Raw genomic sequence first — 15,657 nt, 5'->3', positions numbered from 1 at the left:
GTGAGACAGATAACTTAATGGGCCTGAAGCCCATATCAAACTACGTTAATGTGATTAATTAATATGGGTGAATCTAAGTTTAGATCTGGATTTGGATTAGCAAGAGGATAAGATAAGTATTATCCACTTAAGAGTTCAAATCCAAATAAGGATTTGGATCAAATAACTCTTTCCTAATAGGATTAGGAAATCTAATCTTGAGAGGTTATAAATAGAGGGCAAACTGCTTTAGTTTAACACTTCTTTTCTACAACCAGTTCTCTCCCTCAGTTCTTGCCGCCCTACCCTATTCGTTCTCCAGTTCTTGAACTGATCAAGATTAGATCTTGATTTTGATTTTTGCTAGAAAAATCATAATTGAATTTGTGCTCACCTCCCTTGCGTGATCCTTGCTGAAGGATTGCAGTTCTTGTTGAATGACTGCTTTGCTAATCCTGCTTCATTTCAAGTTGTGCTATCTTTAGTGGAGATAGGATTTGGTAACCTCTTTTGGCATGAACACCTACTTTGGGAGCTATGTTTGTGGATTTCGTATCAGGTATAATTCTCTCTTATTTTTGTTTCAAATCTGTTCTAATTTGTTTCCAGAACGAACCTTAAAAAATGTAATTTTTCTAAAACTATGAATACGATTATCGGAAAGGAGAAAGAAAATTTTTGAAATTTCGCCCAACCACCCTGCATGGTTCGGCCATCCATATGATGGATTTCTCTTCCCTTCATGAAATCGAAAGTATTCATTTTGGGCTACATTTCATTCATTCCATGATTCTGCTCCCTTGTCTTTTGACAAATTGATTTTTATCGATAGTCAGATTTGTACTCAAATTATTAGCGAAGTTCTCAGCCCCTAGTCTATCGATAGGGAATAGGTTGTCAAAACCGTTATGCATTGGTGACGTGGCATTCATCATTAGTTTCTTATAATTTTCATCGCATTATTGTGTTGCAGTCATGCGTGTGGCTCGAAGATTAGGTATGATATTTTAAATTGGCGGTTGCTAACATGGCGATACTTTTGAATTAATTCGCTAGTTGTCCCGCCTTTTTTGGGGGTATATCTATAATTTACTTTTCAATTAAGCGGCAGCAGGGATGCATGAATCATCTCGTTTCATCTTCTACAATGCCGTTTATAATTCCTGACGTGCGAAGCCCTTATAAAAGTGTAGTATGACCCTCAGTTGTTCTTCCTGCTTGCTCTGTTGCCCTAAGTGTGAGTTTTGTTCCATTTGCATCTTGTTCTTCTGGTTGCTATTTTATATCGATTTCCTGTTCGTTCTATATTCTCCTATGATGGCTCCTCGTCAGAAGAAGTCCAATTATCCTTTTGTTAATTTTGCATGGGAAGTGCATACTGTCGAGATGCTCTCTAAGCATGAGGCATCTAGAATGGCCGATGGTGAGAAAGGTTTTTGGCCCCCATGCCAATGACGAGGGGCAACGACGGCAAGTTCGATTCCGTAAAGGTGAGGGAGTTGATGTGTTTATATGGTCGCATGGAGCGTTCTGTGTCATTTCGATGCCATGAACCCGGGACTGATAGGTCAAAATCTCTTGTCCACTATTCTGATTGGGCTCGCTTTATTCTGGATAACCCCATGTTTTGTCATCTGTTTCGTGATTGCGGTTTACTCTAGTTCATCATTTGCAGTTTGTCGAATCCATCCCGGCTAACTTGTCTGCCTTATATGTTGAATCGATGAAGGAGATTAGCAATTTGAAGTCACAGGTAGATGAATCCACTGCTCGTGAGAAGATGCCTTTAGAGGCATGGATAGCATATTGGTTTGAGGATAAGGAATCAAGTGATGTTATGGTTCGAAGGGGGGATGACCAATGTCATCTTGTTGAATTTATTCTGTACATTGCTTCCCGATTTCTGTTTCCTGGAGTTCCTGATTACGGGTTTCGAGTTGTGTTGGCCCCTCTTGCCATTATTGCTATCGGTGGCCACCAATTGCAGTTTTCATCGTTCCAGGGTTTTGTGTGGAGGTCATATGTGCGCTCTATTCGTCATTCCATGCCATTCTTTGTTGGTGTGGTTGTTCCTGAAGAGGGTGATCAGTAGTTCGCTGTCGAGGCCGATTATACTCTTGCTCGTGTCGCACGGCTTATTCTCTGGCCTGGTGTCGTTGCATATCTGGATCGTGTTGGGGAGGCTCAGGTGACTGCATATCAACCTGATAGGATACTCCACCAGTTTAGGTACGATGATTTGGGGTCTCAACTTCTATGATTAGGTGGCAAAAATGTATTTTGGAGTCGCCGCAACGACTTGCCCTTTCCTGGTTTAACGTGTTTCCCTTTGGTCGGTTGAAAGAGAGTTGAGGCCTGCAGGTCTCTGCGTTGGGGTTACCTATGTTCTCTTCTTACTGGGTTACAGATGTTCTTAGCTACTAAACCTCGTCGGCATCACATTATGGCTCCACCACCCGGTTATGCAGCTGAGCAAGTGCAGGAAGAGTCCCCTTCTCAACCAAGCCCTTCACCAGCACCTGTAAAGGAATGTGAGTTCATGGGTGTCGTTCGGAATGGTAAACATCTTGTCGTTGAGAGAGGTGAAGGTAGCTGTCCTCCTGCCACCAAAAGAGCCAGGTCGGTGAGGGTGCCCTGATCTTTTAGACCGTCGATTTCGGTGGTGCAAAAGGAAACAAGGTCTGATGTTGTGTCATCACGGGCTAAGGAGGGCCCAAATAAAGAGTTGCCACGGGAAAGTCAAGAAAAAGTCACACAGGATCCTCAAAATCCTTAACTCCTAAGGCAAGGGAGGTCACCAATGCAGAACCAGTGCAGTCAACAGTTCCAATTCCTCCTTCTGAAGAAGTCTTTATTCCAGTTGCCAATGGACGAGTAAAGAAAATGGCTCCCCATCCACGTAGGAGGGAGCCCGAAAAAGTTGATTTGGTAAGATTCTATAGATTTTTAGTGTATTTGGTTTATTGTTGCTATTGTTATTATGTTCCAACTTTTGCTAATCTTTTACAGTCATTTGTATTGAAGCAAGTGGAGGCCGATGATGCTCAACCCAATGTGAAATCCCCACAAATCCTATCTGAGGGCATTGTGGGTGAAACGGTACAGATAATGTGAGTATTTATCTAATTTTTTTATTATGGTTTATTTCCTCGTACTAATTGTGTGTTTATTTATCTCACCACAGGGGGTTTGTGACGTGAATCTCTCTGTTGTGCCAGTATCACCTATTATCAGGTGACTGGTGTGAGATTTACAGCCCTTGCAACCCTCCACCGAGGGTCAAGGAACACCAGAGGACTATCCTAGTGACCTTAGGGATGCCAGGGTAACCGAGAATACTATTGTCAACAACGCAGTGCCAGACGCTACTGCGCGAGGAGAAGAAACCCCTATGGGTTTGCAGAAGCATCCCCCCTATGAGCCAATGGGCCAAACCAAGGTTCCCAAAAGGATCTGCCAGCTGTTTAGTCTTCTGAAGAGCTAGACTCTGGATTAGCAAAGCCTACTGAGGGAGAACAAGAACAAAGGCCAACTGAAGTGCTGCCTAAGCCAACGCACGAGACAAAGACAGCATACATAAGTCATGAAGAAGAGGTTGCGCCTACTGGTGTTATTGAGTCTGAGGTTATTGGAGATGTACCCGCTGTGGACTTGGAGATAGCATCGCCGCCCGAGGCTCTATCTAATGATATGGAACTTGCATTAGTGCGCAAGAGCTTAAGGAGTACTGTGAGAAGCACGAGGTCGTTCCTATAGGCTATGCCATCATGGACCCGGTCTCTATCCAAGGTCTTCGCAAAAATGAAAAATATTTTGTATCAAGTTCTATAGCGAAGGCCACTTCTGTCATTATTCAAAAGGGTTGGTTGTCGTCTGCTAACATTCCTCTAATAGTTATAGGGACGTCACTGAATACAATCGCGACGATGATGAATTGTATCATGGACCAATACACAGATGAGATTTCATGCTTTGGGTTCGCTCAATGGCTAAGGACCTGTGCGTCCTTTTCTGCCCTCGGTTTCCAAATGGACCAGAGCGAAGAGCGAGTTGTTCTGCTGGCCCACGTGTCTTGGAAAGCTGGTCTCAAGGGGTATCAGTCTCTTTTTGCTCAATCACTAAAAGATGTCCGCCAGCGCGTCAAGGTGGTTGAATCAAATCTTCCAAAGGCGACTGAAAAGTAAAATGCAGTGCAGTCGTCAGCAAAAAATAGTATCACAGTACGAGGCGGAGCAGAAGGCGTTGTTAGATTTTGAAGCAGGGAAGTAGAGTTTGGCAGAGATAGGCAATATGAGGAAAGAACGGTATGCAGTGTAAAATGTATATGAACTTTATACCATGTAAATTACTCAGATTTTTGTAATGAAAAACTGTTTTTTATTTTACTTGTGTAGTCTATCTCAATTATTTTATCATTGTGGCCCTTTACAATTTTAGCAACAAAGAAGTGTTGGTGGGTCTGTCTGATAGAGCACAATGCGCTTGCAAAAATCAAAGTATACCGCAGTTTAGCAAATTAAATATTTTTCAAAGTTAGACTACACTGCACACGCGAAAGTAAAGTATTATAAGAGGTCGTCGCATGTGAACAGTTTAGCGCATGCATTGAACTTTATCACATGAAGAAAGGACGGATTTCATTACACATGGCAAGGTTAAGTACTATTGTATGAGAAAGGTAGAGTTCATCACAAATGCCAAAGTTAAGTTCCATTACGAGAGAAAAGACAGATGTCATCACATGTGCCAAGGTTAAGGTTAAGTACTTGTGCATGGAAAAAAGATAAGTTTCATCGCATAAGAAAAGTAAAATTGTATCACGCGCGTAAACGCTAGAACTTGCATTAATGAAATAAATGAATGCTATCCAATGTTGAGAAAAAGAATACCCCTTTGTGTGAGTCACTTAAACTTGGTCACATGTTCAGAAAAATATCATCACATTCTTAAGAGGGTGAAATTTCATCGCATAATCGAAGAGAAATAAATGCTATCCAACTGGGATGATTAAGTGTTATCACATATACAGAGATTAGATCGAGTCACGCCTAGGGGTTGATAGCTATAAATATATAACCCTAGCAAGTGTACTAATTATCAAGTAGTATAAAATATCGTTCCCATGGGGATTTAACAAAATAAGTATTAGAATCACAGTCTTCCCTAATTATTTGGACAATCGAAATTTAATTTTGATTAGAACTACTAAAAATAAAAACTAGAAAAAGAAAATAAAGCAAAGGTGATCACTAACAGAATATGCAAGTGATGAAATCACTAGGAATTTTAGGTCCACCTAGCCAATGTAATGAATATTAATGGATTCGATTAACCAAGATTATTTGCCACTTCCATAAGCTAAGGTCTTTCCAAATTTATTTAATATTCTCTCTCGAGATATACTAAAATTACGTCCATCAGGTAACCCTTCGTTCTCTCGAGTAGAGCTCTCATAATGGAAATGCATTAAGTCCAAAAAAAACCATTAAGTTCAGATGAATCATGTAAATATATATATACCATTCAATTCACACTATGAATTATTCAGTCGATTATGTGAATTCCTCTCTCAATTCATTCACATAGCACAAATCAATTAAGAAGTGGCCAAGCTCTTAATTGCATTAAGCACAATAATTCATAGACTGTATGGAAATCACAATCTTAGATAAATCATAAAGATAAAAATATATTCATTAACATGATTAGGCTTTCCACGGCCCTAGCAAAAAACAAATCAGTTCATGATAAGAGAATTAAAGCAAACAAAGGGAGAGAAAGAACTCATGAATTCGCCCATGGTGCTGAGATCTCCTTTTCTTGCTGCCACATTCTTCTTGAAGTTCTGGAATTCCTAATCACCTTTCCTCTGTTTCTTGACTTCTTTTCTCCTTTCTTGACTAATTGCTCAATGCAATTCGTGATCCCCTCTAGAGATTGAGTGATGCCTCAAGCTAGTCCACTCCCCCCCCCCCCCTTTAAGCTTAAAGAGGAAGGGGTGGTCTCCTACTTCCTCTTGAAGTTTATCTTGCAAAACTAGAAAGTCCTAGTCTAATCTTACTCTTATCTCTTTATCTAGTGAACTCAATCCCTTTATCCTTCTAAGATTACATCAAAAATTTAGATCTAGAAGGGCTCTTCTCAGTTTCTTGTTCTTGGATTCGTATTAGACCTCCTCTACGAATTGGGCTGCTGCCAGGCTTTTCTAGAAGTTGGGCTTCAGTTGCGGATTGGGCCTTTCTACGAATTGTTCGTGAATTTGGGCCTGCATTTAACTTCGATGTACGCCGAATCTGCGAAAGACCAAAACAAGAAAGTTATAGCTTTTTTTCTATCTTTCCAGTGGGTCTTGAATCATCCCAATCGGAGTACGTATACGCGAGTTAGGCCCAGATTACTGAACGATGTCGAAACTGTGAAAAATCATCCGATTTGTCATCTTTGCTCTTGATGCCTTCTTTCATGCCCAGAACCGAAATACAAGGAACATGAGTCCAATTAAGTGCTAATTAATTATGAAAGACAGAATATTTGGGGATAAAAATGTGATAAATTCTACTCTCATCAGGGGTACCAAGGTGATCATATATATTCAAAAGGACAAAATACTAGGGTTGTCATTGTACCTTGCACCTGACATCCTCTCCCTGGGGTTGCCAAGGTAACTCATCTCAATTTGTAATGTTACATATTTTGTTTTTCCATTGCTCCTGGGGTTTCCAAGGCCTTCTTGGGGAAGTCAGGGTATGTAAGAGCATGCTTAGGGTTGCCAGGGCCTTCACATGGAGCATGTGGCATCCTAGGTAGACCATGGTATGTGAGAGCGCACCTGGGGTTGCTAGGGCCTCCGCATGGAGCATGTGGCATCTTGGGTAGACTAGGGTATGTGAGAGCATACCTGGGGTTGCCAGGGCCTTCGCATGGAGCATGCGGCATCCTAGGCAAACTAGGGTATGTGAGAGTGCACCTAGATTGCCAAGGCCTTCTCATGGAGCATGTGGCATCCTAGGCAAACCAAGGTATGTGCGAGTGCACCTGGGGTTTCCAGGGCCTTCACATGGAGCATGCAGCATTCTAGATGGACCAAGATATGTAAGAGTGCACCTGGGGTTGCTAGGGCCTTTGCATGGAGCATGCGGCATCCTAGGTAGACTAGGGTATGTGAGATTGCACCTGTGGTTGTTAAGGTCTTTGCATGGAGCATGCGACATCCTACGCGGACCAGGTATGTATAAATATATTTAGAATGTAACATGCTTTATTCAAAAATAAATATGCATACAAAGAATTCGTGACATGATATGATTTCAGTTCAACATATCTTTCATATACAAAGACATATGACAAACAATTTTTCTCAGAATTGCACAATCAAAAGGAATTCACAACATGCTCTGTTTTAAGTACAAGTACGCATAACGTGATTTTCCTTCAAAGTTACAACACTAATCATAATATGGTTTCAACCAATGACCATTCACTGTCAAATCTTGTTCACCTGTGTTCGTAGTCTTGAGTACATAGTATCCAAATGGGTGAGCTTCTTGAATTATGTATGGTTCGACCCAGCTAGGTGCAAATTTTTCAGCTGATTTACCCTATATGACATGGAGTGTTGTTTTAAGAACCTTGTCGCCCTCATTGAATTTTCTAGGCTTTACAAATTTGTTGAAGTTAGAAGTCATGGTTAGTTTGTATTTGATTTGTTTCTACAATGACTTCTCTCTTCCTTCCTCAATGCATTCTAATCTGTCACTTAGCAAATGATCCATATCCTTTGTTCGAAAATGTTTTTCCATTGCAATGGCTACACGAGCAGACACTATCTGTATTTCTTTCGGTAGTACAGCTTCCTGGCCATATACTAACAAGCAAGGGGTGGCCTGTGTGCTCTTCCTAACTATTGTGCGATAAGCCCAAAGTGTTTCAGACAACTTTAGTCTTTCTAGTTTTCTGCTACCATCTTGCTTAACATTTTTAACGAGGTTTTGTTCATTGCCTCTTCTTGCCCATTCCCTTGTGGGTAGTAGGTTGTGGATGTGCCCAGTCTTGCCCCATATTGTGCCAACAATACCTGGACTTCCTGATTCTTTATGGATAATTCCTTGTCTATCAAAATTCTCATTGAGACCCTGAATAGATGGACAATATGTTGTCAAAGGAAATTTGCAATGTTCTTCGCACAAATCCAACTTAAGGGTATGGCCTCTACCCATTTGGTGAAATAGTCTATGGCCACTATAATGAAACAGTATCCCTGGGAAGGTGGGTGTATTTTTCCAATTAGATCTACACCCTAGGTGTGGAAAGGCCAGCGAGTAATAATGGGATGGAGTTCATTAGTTGGTTGATGTATCCTTTCAGCATGTACTTGGCATTTGTGGCACCTTCGCACAAGCTTTTGGGTGTCTTCCAGCATGGTAGACTAATAAAAGCCTGAGTGCAGGATATGGTTGCGTAAGGCCATCTATCCTTGGTGTGGGGCTGGTTCCAAGCTATGTGGGTTGCATCTAGGGCTTCTTCTATCTCTTCACCTACTAGGCATCGCAAAGGCTTTCTAGTGTATGATTTTTTGTAGAGAACTTCATCATGAAGGTAGAATCTTTTGGCTTTGAGTAAGAGTTTTCTCTTCATAATAGGGTCGGCAGGTGTGGTGTTGTTCTCAATGTAATCTATGTACATGCTTCTCCAATCTGCTTCACCAACCATAGGACACCCATTCTTATCCGCTTCCAAGATGCACTTTTCGTAGTCATTTTGTACCTTGGCTGCACCTACCTTCATCACTGGCACGTACTACCCCAACCTTTGCAACCTTCTACATCATGTGTTGGATATGTCTCCGTTGTACATTCTGTGAGTTTTGTCCAAGACTACTTCTACCTTTTTAGGCCCTAAGCACCTTGTTCTAACTCCATCCAGCAATCTATGGTATAACACCCCGTTCACCAATCAGAACCTTAGTAATGTCTTACCATCTTGTATCACCTCTGTTGGGTTGTTCAACTTTTGTATCACATTGTGTCTCCAATCCTCTATTGTTATTTCATCCTTCTTCTCTACCTAGTGTCCTAGTCTCTCAGTTGATGGTTCACAGTGCATCTGGATGGTAATGTTGATTGGATTTTTACTTGGCTGAATTTTTTACCCCAAAGTGGCTAACACATCAGTGTACCTATTTTTTGCTATGTTCTAGTGTTCGTAGGTCACTTCCAAGTCCCTGGTTAGTCTTGGGATCAGAGTCCTGTACGGAAAGACCGTTAATTCCTTAACAGTGGTGCTATCGTCCATCTGTCCAATCACCAATCTCGAATCCCCTATTACTTTGACCCTTTTGGCCTTGGAGTCTCTCGCTACAGTCAATTCCAGTAATAAACCTTCATACTCAGCTATGTTGTGGAAATCGGGGAACTATAGTTTGAATGAGTAGGCTGAGGTATCACCGATGGGCGAAGTCAATGTGATACCAGCTTCAACAGAGGTGCTAGTACTGCTTCCATTGTAAGTTAAGGTCCACTCCCCATCTTCAACTACCACGATGATGGGTAACTCTCAAGGTACCTCTTCGGAAATGGGGAAACTATCATCGGTGGGGAAAGTGGCTAAGAGATCTGCCACTTCCTAACACTTAATGGCTCTAGGTTGGGTGAACTTGATTGTGTACTCAATTAGCTGCATTATCCACTAGACCAATCTTTCTAAGGGAGGAGGTCTGTCTATGAAGTATTTGATTAGATCGCTCCATGCAATCAACTTTACCTTCTGACCTAGGATATAATGTCTAAACCTCTGTGTCACCAACACCAACGCTAAGCATTGTTGCTCTAATAACTCTATATTTTGATGCCTTAAGGGCATCATTTCAGGGTTTTTTTCGGCCTTAGAATAGTCAAAGTATGCCCTTTTCCAGTTAAATTCAATGTTGTGACTTTTGAGGGTCTCTGTGCAAAACTGGGAAGGTTTTATGGCTGAATTGCAGTTTCTTGGGAAGCTGGTGTGAAGTCCAACTGAGAGAGGGGGTGTTTTTATGAAACACTAAGAACAGGAGGGCGCCTACTATCTGCTAAACCCAAAATGGCGCCCCTCCTATTGTATTAGCATGCTCCCCTCTCCTTACAAAACCCTAAGGCGCCTTTTAACCTATTCTTTTCATCTTTAGCAAACCCTAGCCACCCCTATCTGTTTAATCTCCACCCTCTACCTCTTTTAATCTCCACCATCCATTCTAGGGCATTCTCTATGTATTTTTTAAACCCTAGGGCACCAACTAACTACTAATCCTCACTATTCAGCCCCTAACCACAAGATCTCAGCCCTTCATTCCATCTTCTATCTCAGCCATCCACTCTAGGGCACCACCCACCTCTTTTAATATCCACCTTTCAACCCTAGGCGCCCCAATCTCCTCCACTCATTTTTGGGCGCCCAAATCTCAGCCCCACATAATATAGGGCGCCTTCTTCTTCTATTCTCAGCCTTAGGATCCCCCCAGAATCATCCTAACCCTCCACTAGAAACACTAGGGCACCCATAACTTTGCTAAAACCCAGCTACCACTCCCATCTTTCTCTCTATTCCTAGTTGTGTCCACCCTTCTCTATAAAAAGGACCCCAGGGGTCTTGGAGAAGGGGTTGGTCAATTCACCAAGTTCACAAGGCTAAGGTTTCTGGAGGAGTTCAAGGGTTGTAGAAGGGGAGGACGCCAAGTTTTGTTAGGAGGGGTTCCTACAAGCTATTCAACCAATTCGCAACTACCACCACTAGATCTAATCAACCAACCTTTTATTTTCTTTATTTTTTTTCTGTTATTTTATTCTAGCACTCTTTTAGATTTAATTTCTGTTCATTTATGTTTTGTAGATCTGAATTCATCCGATTCAAGACTAAGATGTCTCAAGGGGTTTGAGGGCTGAAGACAGCAAGGACGCCTAGTTCTTGTCAGGAGGGGTTCCTGCAAACTGTCTAGCCAATCTGCAGATACTGCCACTAGATCCAAATTTTGGATCACTTTCATTTATTTCTTTTCTTGATTTCAATACTCTTTTAATTTTTGAATTTTAATTATTGTCTTATTTAATTTTGAACCTTTAATTTTAGCATTAAAAATTTTATTTTCTTAATTTCTGCAATTCTCAATTCCATTTTCTTTTTATTTGTTTGAAACAAAGAGAAATAATAATTTGCCCCTTTCTTCTCTGTGGATTCGACCCCTTCCTCACTACATACTACGTTGTTTAAGGTTACATGAGGATTGGAAAAATTTATAAATCTCTAAACTGGTGTTCCGAAGTGGCTAACACCATGCTTCCGGAAACGCCATGCTCCATATGGGAATAGTTCTTCTCAGTTGGTTTCAAGGTTCTGCTAGTGTAGTAAATTGGACACTCGACGCCCTCATCATTGTTCAAGGCTAACAGACATCCAATGGCCTCTAAGTTCGATGTGATGTACACCTTGAACTGTTGTTCACTTTTAGGTGGTAACATGGTTGAGGCTTTATCTAGGGTCTTTTTCAACCAGTCGAAAGCATCCTGATGCTCCATTGACCACTTAAACTCTGTACACTTCTTGGTCAGTTTTAGCAACATTATCGCTACATGTGCTAGGCGAGGGATAAACCTTCTAAGGTAAGAGACTTTTCCTAGTAATGTTTTTAGTTGAGACTCGCTGCAAGGAGGTGGTAGGTCCAAAACTGCTTTCACCTTAACTTTATCTGGATAAATCCCAGTTTGATCAACTCTATATCCGAGTAATGTTTTGGACTATACTCCAAATGCACACTTCAAAGGGTTAAGTCTCAGATTGAATATTATACATCTATCAAATACTTTCTTAAGCACTTTTGAATGATTATCCTTCTTCTTTGCCTTGACCACCATGTCATCTGCGTAACATTCTATCTCCTTGTGTATCAAGTCATTGAAAATGCTCATCATCGCTCTCTGATACGTGGCTCCAACATTCTTCAAGCCAAAGTTCATCATCTTGTAGTAAAAATTCCTTGCTGGAGTTCGAAAGGCTGTGTGAGGTGCAACTACATGGTCCATGTTGATCCGATTATATCCACTGTAGACATCTAAGAAGGAGAACGATTGACCTCCTGCCGTTGAGTCTATCAGGATATCCATGTTTGGTAAAGGGAACTCATCTTTGGGGCAGACTCTATTTAAATCTCTAAAATATACATAAGACTTAAGGTAGGGGTGGATGAATTTAGTCCACTAGTTTTTTTTGATAACCGAAAGCAAATTGTACTCTTGGAGTTTGAAAACTAACATGAGTTGTTTGTTCTTCTTTTTTACTACAACCGCATTAGCTAACCACTGCGGGTGTGCAATGGGCTTGATGAATCCTACTTTTAGAAGTCATCCAACCTCTTCCTTGTTTTTCAGAGTTATCTCCGGCTTGAAGATCCTTTGTGGTTGTTTTACTGGTTTGAATTTTGGATCTATCCATAAGGAGTACTTGACGAGGGCCAAGTCCAAGCTCGGCATCTGGTTGTATGACCAAGTGAAGACATCTTTGAACTCTGTGAAAGAAAACACATATTAGTTTTACCTCCTAACGAAAGTTTAACATTTATGATAAGGAAAGGTTTTTTAACCTTTCAACAGTTCAAGTAACTTTTGTTTCTCTTCAGGTCCTAGCTTGGCTGAAATGTATAATGGCCTCTTCTCTGCTCCATCTATGGCCATGTTTATTTCTTCTAACGGTTCTTCCACCGCATCAATGGAATCTCACATAGTTATAGGAGGTACATGGACCTCATCATAGTACTCTATAGTATTCTCGTTCGGTCATTAATTATGTGTATATATTTTTTTAGTGTGTCATACCTTTGATACTGGTGAACTTTGTTTGGGTTATACAGTGTCCTTCAATGATGAGATCATTGTGATGTCCTTTTGCGAAGATGGTGTGGTGAAGTAGTTCTAGTCGAAACATTATTCAAGATGAGCGGATGGATACATTCACATTGGGGAGTGAAGTGGTTATTCCATTCAAAGTACATGCATACAATGTTGGAGATATATGCATATTATATGCACAGTTCAAGCGATGAGTATATGGCCACTGCGATTTCAATAAAAGATGCATGTATAATGGTTAGCTTGAATTTGATAATCGTAGTACAGCAGAGTCTTTCGATGATGTATGTAATGCAAGTATCAAGTATATTGGTTACTTTAAATTAAACAATGGCAGTATAGCCTTCAATGATCATTTAAAGACATGTGATCAGATGATAATTGTAAAATCATACCTTCAAGATGGCTTTCTTAGTTGTTGGCATCTCACCTTCCTCGTACTCCTCTATGACGGTGTAATATCTCTTCCCATCATTGCAAGTCACCAGTATGCATCTCATCCGCTTTTTCCTTTTCTGCGTGGTAGGGGACTCACTCATAGGGTTTGGCAACTGTACGCCCTCCACTTTGGCTACCCTTGTCTCACCTTCATCGGCCAATTCAGTGTAGTAGATTGCATCCTATAAATAGGCCTCCGATTTGTTAAAAGGGACACGAATTGTTGGGATCCTTACTACGCGCCCTTTGTGCTTCACCTTTATGCACTAATGATACGTTGATGAGACCAAAGCCAAACCGTGTATCAAAGGTTGTACCAACAAGGTGTGGTATGCAATTCTACCCAAGATCACCCAAAACTCCTGCGTTATGGTAAATGGTCCTATCACAACCGGTAACTCCATGGACCCTTTTGTGATGGATACATTACCATTGAAGTCCGTTACCTCCATGGGTAGCCCCTTGATTGTCTCTTTTTGGACGCTCATCAACTTCAAGGTGTGCATAGATATCAGGTTCACAAAGCTTCCCAGGTCAACCATGGATCTCCTCCTCTCAAAGCCCCCTATCTTTGTTGTGATATACAAGGGCCGGCTGTGGTGGGGGTCGGTGGCCAACATGTCATCCTATGTAAACTCCACATTGTCCTATCAAACTGGTGGAGCTCTAGTGGCCTTTTGAATGTCTCTGCGAATTCCCTAATGGCAAGCCTTCTCATCGAGGCACTAGCTCCCTGCTTGCTGAAAGTTTGTTGCAGTTCCAGACTTTGCTCAAACCACTAGATTAAAATATCATCATGGTCTTGACCCAATGTTCTAACCACATTGACGTTTCCTCCCTGGGTGTGTGTCGGGAGGGGGTTTGTCTCTACCTGCTCTGTCTTTCTTTTTTCAAAATCATCATGTTTTACTTTCTATACAAATAGTCACTGTAGTGAAAGACAATCCATGAGATCATGGTGCGAAAACTTAGGGAAGTTACACCATCTTCCTCGTGTCTCTTCTTATTTGGGTTAATTCCTGGTGGCAGCGGTGGTAAGCTAATGACATAGTCTTCCACAAGTTTGTTCATTATCATGATCACCTCCTTGGTACAAGCAAAAGGAGGAGGGATCAGTGCATTACTTCTTCTACCCTAGAGGTTGTTGCGATAATAGGGCCCCTGCCTAGGCCCTGTAGTGTTGTGAGGCTTTCTGTCGATAGCATAGGCCTTGTTTCTCCCATATTGTCCCGGGGCCGGTGTAGATTGGAGCAAATTGCTCTTAATAGTGCATGTCATCCTCTCTACACACTTCCAAAACTAGTTGAAGGTTTCCATCTCTATGTTCTCTATCTCTATCCTGTAGGCAGGTTGCATGCCTGGCATGCACTATTCGATGAAGCTCTTCTCGGTAACATGCTCGTCAAAAATCGAGTGGCTCAATTTCTGAAATCGCATTATGTAGGCCAAAACATCCTCTCCCATGTGTTGTTTAGTGTTGCGCAAGTCTGCCATCATCAGCCTTTGCTCTAGGGTAAACCACTTCGACAAGAACCTTTTTTCTAGCTCCTCTAATGAGTTAATGCTACCCATAGTGAGGTTGAAGAACTAGGTATATGCGGGCCCAGTCAAAGATTTAGAGAACTATCTAACTTTCAAGTCTTCATCGAGAGCAAAGGACCAAATCACATCCTCAAATTTGTTCTCGTGTTCCTGCAAGCTTCCCTTCTGCATGTCGTCTTGTGGCCATTGTTGAGAAGGGAAGTAACCAACAGAGTAAGGCTTATAAAGGAACCAGTCAGAGTAAGACTTCTGTAATACAAGGGAGGTTTGCGCACTGTTCTAATTCTCCACCATCATTCATTGAACATATTCCTTCAGTTCATCACAACTTAGGGGTGCCTTTGTCATTGGGTTTGTCTAATGAATGACTCGGGGTTGTTTGATGGTGGGCTGGTTAATTGGCGTAGGCATGGGATTGGTCTTGGCGGGTTGTTCAGGCATAACAGGGTTTTGATTAGCGGACTAATGGCTAGTGGGGATGGATGCAGGAGGAGCGACTGGGGTGAAAGGGGATTGTTCGATCATGGCCATCTGCTGGAGGTGAAGTTGCAGAGTGGCTCACACCTCTTGTTGCATTTGCTCCAAGCGGTCGAAATGGGTTTCGAACTCATAGACCTTGTTTGAGAGTATTTCGATGTCAACCTGCTCGGTTTACTTTGTGCCAAAATTGATCTCAAACTTCTGTGTTGATGTCCTCCTAGGTGTTATCGTGTACTTCAACAATGAGAGAAAGGCCAATCATGCGTGTGGCCATCCTTTGTGATCAAGGGCAAAACCAGAGATTCTAATGTGAGTAGTGTGGCTAGGTTGTGTACAAGGGTCTCCTTGA

General features: G+C 41.6%; 1 long non-coding RNA gene across 2 annotated transcripts; it reads left to right on the top strand.

Moving 5' to 3' along the window:
* The first annotated feature begins 1,152 nt into the window (after positions 1-1,152).
* On the top strand, positions 1,153-4,365 carry LOC148871659 (uncharacterized). Of its 2 annotated transcripts, XR_016107840.1 has the most exons (3): positions 1,159-2,907; positions 3,004-3,089; positions 3,164-4,365. It is a non-coding gene; the product is annotated as an uncharacterized LOC148871659 (long non-coding RNA). The 2 variants fall into 2 exon arrangements; XR_016107839.1 differs by having other exon boundaries at positions 1,153-2,907; positions 3,004-4,365.
* Positions 4,366-15,657: the final 11,292 nt, after the last annotated feature.

The sequence above is a fragment of the Nelumbo lutea genome, chromosome 2, assembly GCF_056320005.1.
Source record: "Nelumbo lutea isolate HS-2025 chromosome 2, American lotus-T2T, whole genome shotgun sequence".
In the NCBI taxonomy this organism is placed as follows: Eukaryota; Viridiplantae; Streptophyta; class Magnoliopsida; order Proteales; family Nelumbonaceae; genus Nelumbo; species Nelumbo lutea.
The sequence above is the reverse complement of the archived record's forward strand: the minus strand, read 5'-3'. Positions and strand labels throughout refer to the sequence as shown.